Raw genomic sequence first — 10,968 nt, forward strand, 5'->3', positions numbered from 1 at the left:
TCCTTTGGTTCCCAAGGTCTAGTCTCCTCCTATTCAGAAAAAGCTTTTGCTGAAGTCAGCTCATGTTCTGATAAGTTTATTAGTGACTTACAATTTCTTGCCCCAAACAACTCTCCTAACTGAAAGCTACAAGATATCCTTTTTGTAGAGAGATTTTAAAGATTGACTTGTGGCTAAAAAACAAAACAAACAAGCAAAAAACAAACAGGATTTCTTAAAAAGACATATTTTCTGTACAAGGGACTTCCACAAAAATTATAAATATAAGGGTGGGGGAAAATCGATAGAGGAAAACTATGGCTATCTGAATGAGTCACTTTGGATAACTGTCATTTTCAAAATAGAAGTGAACCCTCTTTTTAAGTACCAAAACATTATTTCAACTGTACTAACAAAATTTTTTCCAAAATGCTTTATATATATCTTTACCTTATTAATAGAAGCACTGAGAATAATTTAACATAAATTAGCATTTTCTGTTTAATGGCCACAGGTCTAAAAACCTAAAAACTTGAGGGGCGATATACAGCTCCTTTTGCCCAGATATGAAATAGCTATATTTTTCTAGAGGTTGAGTCTCTTTCTCTTTCCTTCCTGTCTTGTACTGTTCAGTTTGAAACTGGGCTTTTCAATTTCTATGATGAATTTTCCCCACCCATGCACATTTCCTGAAACTTGAGTGCCTAAGACAATACACTTTATCTTTCCCTCCATAGCAGAATTCCTCTCTCCTTTTAATTTATGACCCAAAACTACTAGTCTGAAACCCTTCTTGATGGCCTGCTCACTTGCTAAGGGGTCCTGCCTACCAAACTACCTTGTATTCAACTAAAGTGTGTATATATTTGCATATATCTATCTAACTCTCTTAATGCTGCCTATTTTTGCTGTCTGCAATCATTAGAAAGGGAGTTCTTTGTGGAAAGGATTGTTGAATTCTTTGTATTTGTATCTTCAGCATCTGTCATAGCAGACACTTAGTAAATACTTGTCAATAATTGTTTAATTTGTCCAGATTCACATAGCCAGTATCTGGCAGAGTCAAACCTGAATCCAGGACTTCTTGATTGAGAACAGCTCTCTCTCTCCAATAAGCCATGGGGCTGTCAGATCTTTAGGTGTCACTTTTCAAAGCTGTCAGGATTTCTATTTTCAGGAGCTTCTTTTTCTCTTCTCATTTTGATGTTTCTGATCTTTTTTGGTGTTAGAAATCAAATAACCAAGCAAGTTAGAATTGTATCTAAGAATAAGGGTCTGATGCACTTTTCTTTTTGTAAAGCACATAAGCCTTAATGCATGGATTTTGGATGGTTGGAGGCCCCCCCCTTTTTGGGAGGGGGTGGTGTATTGTTTACTTCTTGGTTTTCAGTTCTATTTTAGATAGGGGACACATTAAATGACTTGTATTTTGCATCTGCTGCCCTGGTTGCTTTTAATTCTATGGAATAAACAGCCTCTCCTAGGATAAGCTTATCACTTTTAAATTCACTACCATACTATTAACTTAAGCTTTTGTCACAAGGCCTCCCTCATTTGGAGGGCTGGAAAACCTACTTGTAATGAGGGTAAAAATTGGACTCAGTTTATTCCACTTTGCATTATCTGCTCTGCCTGGTTTCAACTCCATGTAACAAAATACCCTGGGTGTCCCCCTTTCCTCTTTCTATTCCACCACCTCCCCGCACCCCTTCCTGACTCTTTTTGTATGTTGTCTCCCTCTTTTAAATGTAAGATTTGGGGGGGCTTTTATTAGTTGAACTTCCAGTGCTTAGCCCAGGATCTGGCATATATTGACCACTTAAATGTTTATTAGATGGGACTAGACAAATCAAATCCATAATACTTCCCAATAAAAGTTATTCAGGAAGCATATCCACAGTAGCTATTCTAGTCTATAAATTAAAGCACTTCTAAATATTTCAGTCTTCCATTAACATCTATATTAAGAAAATTCCACCGTCTATTCTAAATAGCAAAGGCAAGACATTTGCTTTTAAATTCAGTCTATATTACTAGGCACTCTTAATGAATAAGTTCTCTGGCTGAACTCATTGTTTCCTCTATTTTGAGGATGCTTTGTAAAAATGAAAGATCTTGAAGATAAAATATTTCTTTAAGGAAAAAGTTAATTAAGCTTTTCTGAGATATTTAGTGGTTGTTTGAAATGGAACTCATTCAAATAATTATATCCTTTAATTTTTTTTAAAACTTTAGTTACTGCTTAATGTTTTCATCTCTCATCTTTTAATTCCACAATTTTTTTTCCTTTTACCAACTGTTTATGAGTCTAAACTGTACTAGCTATAATGAAACAGGATTACGAAAAGACTTAAAAAAAAATTCAGTGAGTTTGAGAACTTAAAAAGGTCTACTAACCTTAGTTCTTTTTCAGCTTTGTGAATAAGCACCATCACTAGCCTAGATAGTTAGGAATACTGCAGATTTGATCCTTATCTATCTAGGAAGATGTTTTTGAAAAGGACAGTTTTACTTTTATTCCAGAGGTTTTACTGAGACAACCAAAGGGCAACTGGGTGGTGCAGGCCTGGGCCTAGAGAAAGGAAGATCTGAGTTCAAATGTGGTCTCAGGTATCCATTTGCATGACATTTCTTAGGCCAAAAAAAATCACAGGTCTGGACCCCTCAAAAAAATTTACCTGAAACAGATATAAGGGACTTGGCTGAAGGAGGATCTTTTTTTTTTTTTTTTAAACACCAGTCCAAAGTAATAAGAGAAATGTGACAATGGAGTAGAATAAGTTCTTAAAGGGGGAGAAATTGCAAGATGGCTTTGTAATAAAGAACTACACAATACATTTGGTATACTCATAACTTACTGTAGGGAGAAAGCTCAAAGAATTGACTATCTAAACTCTGAAAATAGTCATCTATCAAATATTTGACATGATGGAGGAAGGCAGACATATGGGTAATCCAAAAGGCAAAAGACATTCATGTTTGTGATTTTTTTTTTTTTTTTGGATAGCAGACAAATTATGTTTGGCTTACGTTTGTATTGTTCTACATTTCTTAGTTGGAAGAAAAGAGTCAATAAATGAGTTGGGTTTTAGAAGAAAGCCAACCTGGGATTAAAAAGGTTGCTTCAAAAAATCCACAAAGTAGATAATTCACATGCACACACAGTGAGAGTTCATGATATAGCTTACTTTCAATTATACATACTAATGGAAAAGAACATTAGCATGAATAATACAAGATAGCAAATAATATGCTTTAGAAATTTCTTTAATGCCAGAATGGCATCTAAATCTTATAGATGGAAAGTCCAAACAACAACAACAACAAATTAGAGCATGGGCAGTTGGAGGAGAGGGAGTGATGAATTTAGCCACTATCCTGCAGCCTTTTTGATTTCCTACCCTCCAAATAGCCTCTTTTCAATTCCTTATCTTGGAACAAGGAGCTATGGTGATTCAGCTAGAGAGAAGGCTATGAAAACCATGCCATTTGACTGAAGTACAAGAGACGCTTTTGCATTAAAATACACACACATAAGAGGAGACTGCCTAGCTCAGCTGTTTCTGCAATTGGTTCCCAAAGGCTAAATCTACACTTCACAGTCACTTATGATCATGACACTCAGATGCTGAATGAATAGCTGAGTTCTGTGTTCCTGACTCAACAAGCAATACTTCTTTCAGGAGAGTTTCCTACAAGCCCCTTAAGGAACATTGCCTTATTGTTTAAGAGAATGTTTGGGAGTTACCACAGTCTCCTTCCATCTCCAGGCCTTCTCTCCAAGGCTGATTGTTATGTTAATCTGGGACAATTAAGAGGTTAGTAGAGTATTGTAGAGGAAGCTGGAACCTGTTACATACCAAGGTAATAAGAGAACTTAGATGAGACTGGAAATAGACTAAGTTTTAATGAGGTGACAGGTGGGAAAAAAAGGAGGGGAAAGCCAGCCAGGGAATGTAATGAGTCAGGAAAAGTGTCTATAGGGCTGTCTGGGCAGTAGCGCAGGAGGTAGGCCCTCGTGTGAGCTCATAATCTTAATGTAGCTAATGACTTGACTGCAGCTCTAAAAATGTTTAACACCGACTGTGGACCTATTTCTCTGAACTTTATAAGGCTCCTCCCAACTCCAAAGGGGTCTATTATCTTAGAGATATTCAACAGGGAAAGGGGTACAGGTAGACTAATGGGCTTTCAATCATGGTCTGCATTAATGAAGTGCTTAAAATTTGAGAGGCAAGTAATTGTAAGGATAATCCCCTCTGTCAATGGTATTCTATCCTGAACCTATTTCTGACTCTTAGTTTGTTCTTGTATGTCATTTTTGTGTCCCTCAAACAAAGGAAAGCTAATCATCAACATCATTAGCTTAAAGTACTCACAGCTTCAGCAACAATCTAAAATACCTTTAATTTAAGAATTTTTTCCCCCAAAAAATCTAACTGAGATTAACCTTTTCTAATGAGCCATGTTTGTTGTTTTTGAATGAGGTAGGGGCACTAGACCTTTGATTTTATCTGTGTTAATGGTTCCTGGTGAAGACCTTACTCTTTCAATTTCTAGTAGTACTTTCTGTGCAACTGCTTGGAAACCCTGAAAAGTTGGATAGCTTCCAAGGATCACATACATGGCCAATATGTGTCAGAGATAAGTCTTGAGACCCAACTTTCCTGACTTCTCAACTCTTTACACCAGTGGTCTAATTCAAAGGAAGTGATATCAAACTCACAGAAATGGGGGCCAATAATTCACACATGAGAATCCCTGCTGAATTCATATCAACTTAGTTTTAAATATTTTTCTGTTTCTATGATTTTATTTCATTTATTAAATATTTATCAATTACATTTTAATCTGGTTCAGGAAATATCGTGGCCTGTTTAACACCTCTGCTCCAGACACTGCTATCTCTATTCAAATGACAGGAAGAGGAGTTCTTACAAAGTCACCAAATAAGTTAATAATAGCACCAAGGCAAAAACCAGATTTCTTTCCCAATTTCTGAATTTCATGCCACTCTTTCATTGCCCTTTCTACTGGTATGCAAAATGTGTTTCATAAATTCAAGATATTATTTGGTGATTCACCACCACATATACCACCAAACATGCCTCCTAAGTGACATTAGGCTATATAACAAGACTTGGGGATTTGGGGATACAAGAGTTCCAAAAGGAAGGTCAATCTCTCTCTTCTCCTCTTTACATTTTTATAATTAATTAATTTTTGGAGGTGGGGGGCACAGAATTCCTACGTTCTTCCTCTGGACTTCAATTTCTTCAACTGTAACATGAGGATCAGAGGGACAATGAATTAAATAAACTTTAAAGTCCATTTGCCTTTAATATTTTAGATTGGTTCTAAACTTAATAGTCAAATAGTTGACAGTGTGACTATATGGAAAGAATGAAGCATATTTCAAACACTAGTTACTGTGTGCTAGGCACTGTGCTTTACAAATTTCAGCTCCTCTGATCCTCACAACAATCTTGGCAAGTGGGATGTATTATTATTTTCATTTTTAGAGTTGAGAAAAACAAAAGAAACAAAGGTTAATTAGCATGTTTGAGGTACTAGTAGTACTTAACTCAGGTACTAAGTGTATGAGGTGAAATCTGAACTCAGGTCTTCCTGACTCTACCAGTAGCACCATCTACCTGCCAGAAATGTGATATATTCATGAAAAGGTATATAGCATTTTTACTATAATGATTTTTAGAGCATAATGACACCATCATTGATATCATTGTATTATTATTCCACAATCAAAGCCCATCTCTGATTCCATAATGTAGAATGGAGTTTTCCCAGAGTTTCTAAAGGCTATTAAAATGTAAACTCTATCAGGTTTTTACCAAGACAGAGAGCTTTTGGGTATGGATCTAGTAATAAAGTGAATGCATTGTACCTGAGGGAGTCACCAGCCCTACAGAAAGATGGATTTTTTTTTTTTAGCCACAGTGATTTTGATACCCCTGTTCTAGTCTTCCACGATGGAAGCAGCACCCATGCTGATGAAATCATAACTCTTTAAAGCACTGTTTTATTTATACTACTACTATTGTGATGTTCTGACAGTGAGAATGATATCTGGAAAGTCTGACTCCTACAGTCTTGCCCCTGAGATAATAAGAGAAGAGAGGAAATACCTCTTGGATGTTTGGTAGAGGCTCTCTGGGAAATTTTCAGAGGGAAGTAGAAAGAATGGCATGAAGTCAGAAAGTGTGGAAGGGGTATCCTCTTCCCCAGGTGAGGCAGTATGCACATTATAAGGCTACAAATGAATTAAAATAGCAAAGAAGTTATTAATAGAACTTATTGCTCAGCCATCAAAACTTCTTGGACTAACAGGCAAAATGATCACTTAATTAGATGGAAAAAAAAAGATTTGTTTCTAATAGTTTTATAATATTCTTTTGGTCTTAATGTAGCCTTTATTTCACTCCCCCATTTATAACTTATAAACCTTGGGTGAAACTATAATTATTATTTTTCAGTGTATATCTGCCATATTATTTTCTTGTAAAAAGTATCTTATTTTAGGGATACAAACTGTATTCAGAACCAATATAACAGTTATCAGTAGCAAAAAAATATCTTTTTTTAATTGGAATGATCCATTACTCTTTTATGATCTCATTAGGAAGAGATATAGATTTAGGAAAAACAAACCAATAGGCTCAAATCTTTGCCGTCAGCTCTAATTCTGACTATGACACAGCTTTTCTTACCATATTTTCCCCCCTTGGTTGTCTTTGCTACTTCCTTTCTCTCATTTCTTTTAAATTTGTTATGGGAAACAAATTTCAAAAATTAGATTGGTATCTTCTTATGGTAGATACTTAATCTTATGTAAGCACAGGAATGTGCAGGCTAGGTATTGCAGTAGAGACAATGCCAGGCCCAGAGTTAGGAAGATTCATTTTCCTAAGTTCAAATCTGGCCTCAGACACTTCCTAGATATGTGACTCTGAGCAAGGCACTTGACTCTGTTTGCCTCAGTTTCCTCATTTGTAAAATGAGCTGGGGAAGCAAATGGCAAAACCTCTCTAATATCTCTGCCAAGAAAAAACCAAGTAGGGTCATGAAGAATCACACACAACTCAAGAATTGTACATGATTCCACAACAAGAAGTTATAGTAACATCAAAAACCAAATGAGCTTTGCTTTAGCTTGCAATTTGGGTTTTAGAATATGGACAAGAGGCATAAGCTAAGTGAAGAAGGAGAGCTCTACCCTGAAATGGAAGAACATTAGGAAAATGCTTCTCTAAGATCTGGTCAAGTGGAAAGAGAGCTAGATTCGGAACCGAGGACCCAGATTCAAATCCCACCTTGGTGATTTTGAGCTAGTCATTTAAGCTCTCTGAGCCTCGGTTTCTTCATCTGTAAAACATGAAAGTGGGATGAGAGAGGGTCTATGTGTTCCTCCAGCTCTAAATCTATTATCTTAGGCTTTCATGATTGTCTTTCTCTACTACATGGAATTGGGGCTTTTCATAAGTGAGTGTCTCAACCTCTGGCTAGTGATGTTATGGGTTGTAAGGAAAGTAAAAAGTCTATGTATTATGAAGACACTCTTTTGTTCAAGAAGAAAGAGGTAGTAGCAATATGCTCTCCAGATGAAAAAAGTAGAAGCTATAAAAGGAATAGTGAATAGAATAGATTTACATATAATGTCTTTCTTTAAATCTCACTGTTAAATATATCAACATTTCATAGCATTCATGCATTTTGAAGCCTAGGTCTTCACTAAAATTTAAATTTTTCCAAAAACTGATACTTATTACTAGGATTTACCTGAAAAGATTTGATGGCAGTGTTATATCCATCTTGAACAGCAATTTATCACTTACCACTATTTGTTATTTCCCAATTACATAGCTAGGTAAGGAGCTAATGAGATGAAGTATTTAAAATATATTTAGTTCCTTGGAATATACAATTATGCATGTTTGTATATACAAATATGCAAGGCATATGTTAGTCTAGCCTACACTGAACATATGACTCTGAGGGAGGAAATGTCTCACTTCTTTGGAAGTGAATGAATGCATCAATGGAACATTTGGCCCTCTTTCCCTCCTTCCTCTTTTCTTTCCTATCAACAAATATTTATTGAGTCCTTTCTATGTTTAAGGAATGACTGGGTAAACTACTTGGAGAGATACAAAGGCATATAAATCATAATTCTTTCCCTCAGGAAACTTAAAATTTAGTACAAGACATAAGCACTCTCTCATTCTCTCTCTCTCTCTCTCTCTCCAAATATATATAATATGTGAGTACATATACAAAACTACACACACACATATATATATATATATATATGTGAGTACATATATAAAACTATATATATATATACACACACACACACATATATATATATTATATACACACACACACACACATGTATATATAGGCAGCAATATGAATGTTACAAAGTTCTTAGAACTAGAAAGGGTCTTGGGAAATGGATGCTCAATCTGTAAAGTGACTTGTCCAAATAATTCCACATTTATAAGATGATAGACTTAGAACTTTTAGACCATCTAATTTGATCCCCTCATCGTTATAGATGAGATCACAGGATAAGTGAGGGGTTGTGGCCTGTCAAGTTCACACAGGTTATTAACAAACGAAGTAAATATGTGAATCCAAGCCTTCTTAGTCTATATTAAATTCTCTTTTCTATGAATTATACTAATATTAAATAGATATAAATAATTTGTTCCACATCTTCTAAAAAATTAACAAGCCTTGTAACAAGATTTGAACATAGAATATTGATGACTGAATTTTAAAAAATTTTCTAATCTTGGAATTTTAATTTTTTAGTTCTAGATTTAATGAATACTAAATAAAACTAAAATTTTCATAAATATAGTAAAACTGAATGAGGCCTGAGTATAAGTTATAAATATCTGTTATACAGTGTTTGTTTGTTTTTTTAAAAAAATAATAAATTCTATACAAAATTGTCCTGCTTCTCTGTGATTCTTTCTGGCTTTTCGTTCTGATTCTATTTTGTTTTTTTTCTGAATATTAAAAATAAACACTTCAATGACCCAATTTTCTTCTTTTAAAATTGGCAACCTTATTTAGATTTGGTATAAATGGGGCAGGAAAAAAAAAATTACCATTGGAGATCCCACTTGGCACTACTGTGTAAGTGGTCTAGTCCAACACACAAGGATTAGGTCTCATGACAATGTCTCTCGGTGAATGTACCATTTTTATAAAGCTACAAATCATTGTAACAATTAAAAAATAATCTGCACTGCATTTAGGGTCCTGACCAAAAGTCAAAGGTGAATTTTGACTGTTGGACCCACTCTGATTTTTCTTCTTTTTGTTGTTTAGTCATTTTCAGTCATGCCCAACTCTTTTTGAGTGCTTTTGGGGTTTTCTTGGTAAAGATATTAGAATGATTTGTCATTTCCTTCTCCAGTTTATTTTACAAATAAGGAAACTGCAGCAAATGGGGTTAAGTAACTTATTCTGCGTCACAGAAATAAAAGGTCTCAGACGGATTTGAATTCACAAAAATCAATCTGACTGGCTCCAGGCCTTTCACTGAACTAACTAGCTGATCTCTCTAGTTCCAACCTAGTCTTCTTTCTGGGTTTTTGAGACTAAAATAATGTAAAGGGGACAGTCAAGCTAGCTATCACACAAGAAAGGGTGATAAATACATTTTAGTTAAATGACAACATTGGACACCAACTCTTGGAGATTCTTTATTGAAGAGGTGCATGCATTTGTGTAGCTACCACTTTAAAAAACTGAGATTAGATGGGAACCAGTTCTTCCCTCTGGCTTGCCCATATGACATATATATGAGGGTGGCTTGAAAAGGTATGTATCCAAATGAGAATTATGTGTTCTAAGGTGATAGTTATCACGTCCTGAACTCTCCTGGAGAGGAGGTAAACCCACATTCCCAGAGGAAAATGAATGGGACAAATGTATCATCCAAAGTAATCAAATTTAGCAGAACCAGATGGTCAGTCAAAAGAAAATATTGACTATAGAGCCTTTGCCAAATTGAGAGAAGATTCAGGATTTGCCATACACATTATATTAGAAGGATTAAGCATTTCCTTAACATTAAACCTTACAATTAGAATGATTCTGTATGAAAATGCTTTCTCACAATTAGTTGGTTCTCCTCAATGGAAGCTTTTAAGGTAAGGCAAAATGATTACTTAAGCATGTGATAAAAGAATTTTTTTTTCAGATAGATTGGACTTAATGGTAACTGGGGACCCTTACAACTCTTAAAATTCTGTGATTCTTGACTTTGATTTATGTGACTATGTTTTTATATGCTTTTTTGATGCCAATTTCCTCTTTTGTTGGTTTAGTTGCGACAGTGCCTTAAAAAGCTGTGCTTATAGTAGCATATACTCAAGTACCTCTGACATTCTTGTAAAATATCTGGAAAGTTTGTTTCTATCAACACCAATATTCCTTCTATTTTTTTTTTTTTTTTTAGATCCAGTTGGGGATGTATGACTTCAAGGGCTATGGTGATAACAGTGGCAGAAGAAAAAGATAGTTTTTTTTTTTTTCTTAGAGTAATTGCTATTCCTCCTTTGGCCCCTATTGGATATGGACTAGCAAGCTAAAGTACAGCAAATATTGAGATTTTAACCCTTTCCAGAAGTGGCTGGAGTGATAGGAAGTGAAGAAGTATGGTAGAAGACAAGAAAGGAAAGATATCCTCAAGAAGGTAGTACATTAATTAATTGTCTTTGGGAAGAAAAAAGATGCTCTATTTTCTTTCCCCATTGTTTATATACTGTTCTTCTTTTAGTGGTGATACCAATTAAGAAAAAATAAATTGGGTCATCCTAATGTGTTGGAATGACAGGATAGTTTGTGTTATTTTTGATTCTTGTCTAAATCTCTTATCTCCAAACAACTTCTTGTGATTCTGATTTATTTACACTCTTGGTTTTTCAGGCCAAATGAGAGTGAGCTTGAGAA

The 10,968-nt window shown here is 35.0% G+C and overlaps 1 protein-coding gene across 49 annotated transcripts in view; it reads right to left on the reverse strand.

Annotated features, from left to right (window-relative positions):
* The window catches only part of ZBTB20 (zinc finger and BTB domain containing 20), a 1,031,727-nt gene that overhangs the window by 19,769 nt on the left and 1,000,990 nt on the right, over window positions 1–10,968 (reverse strand). The gene's annotated exons all lie outside the window — the stretch shown is intronic.

Source organism: Sminthopsis crassicaudata, chromosome 3 (assembly GCF_048593235.1).
Source record: "Sminthopsis crassicaudata isolate SCR6 chromosome 3, ASM4859323v1, whole genome shotgun sequence".
In the NCBI taxonomy this organism is placed as follows: domain Eukaryota; kingdom Metazoa; phylum Chordata; class Mammalia; order Dasyuromorphia; family Dasyuridae; genus Sminthopsis; species Sminthopsis crassicaudata.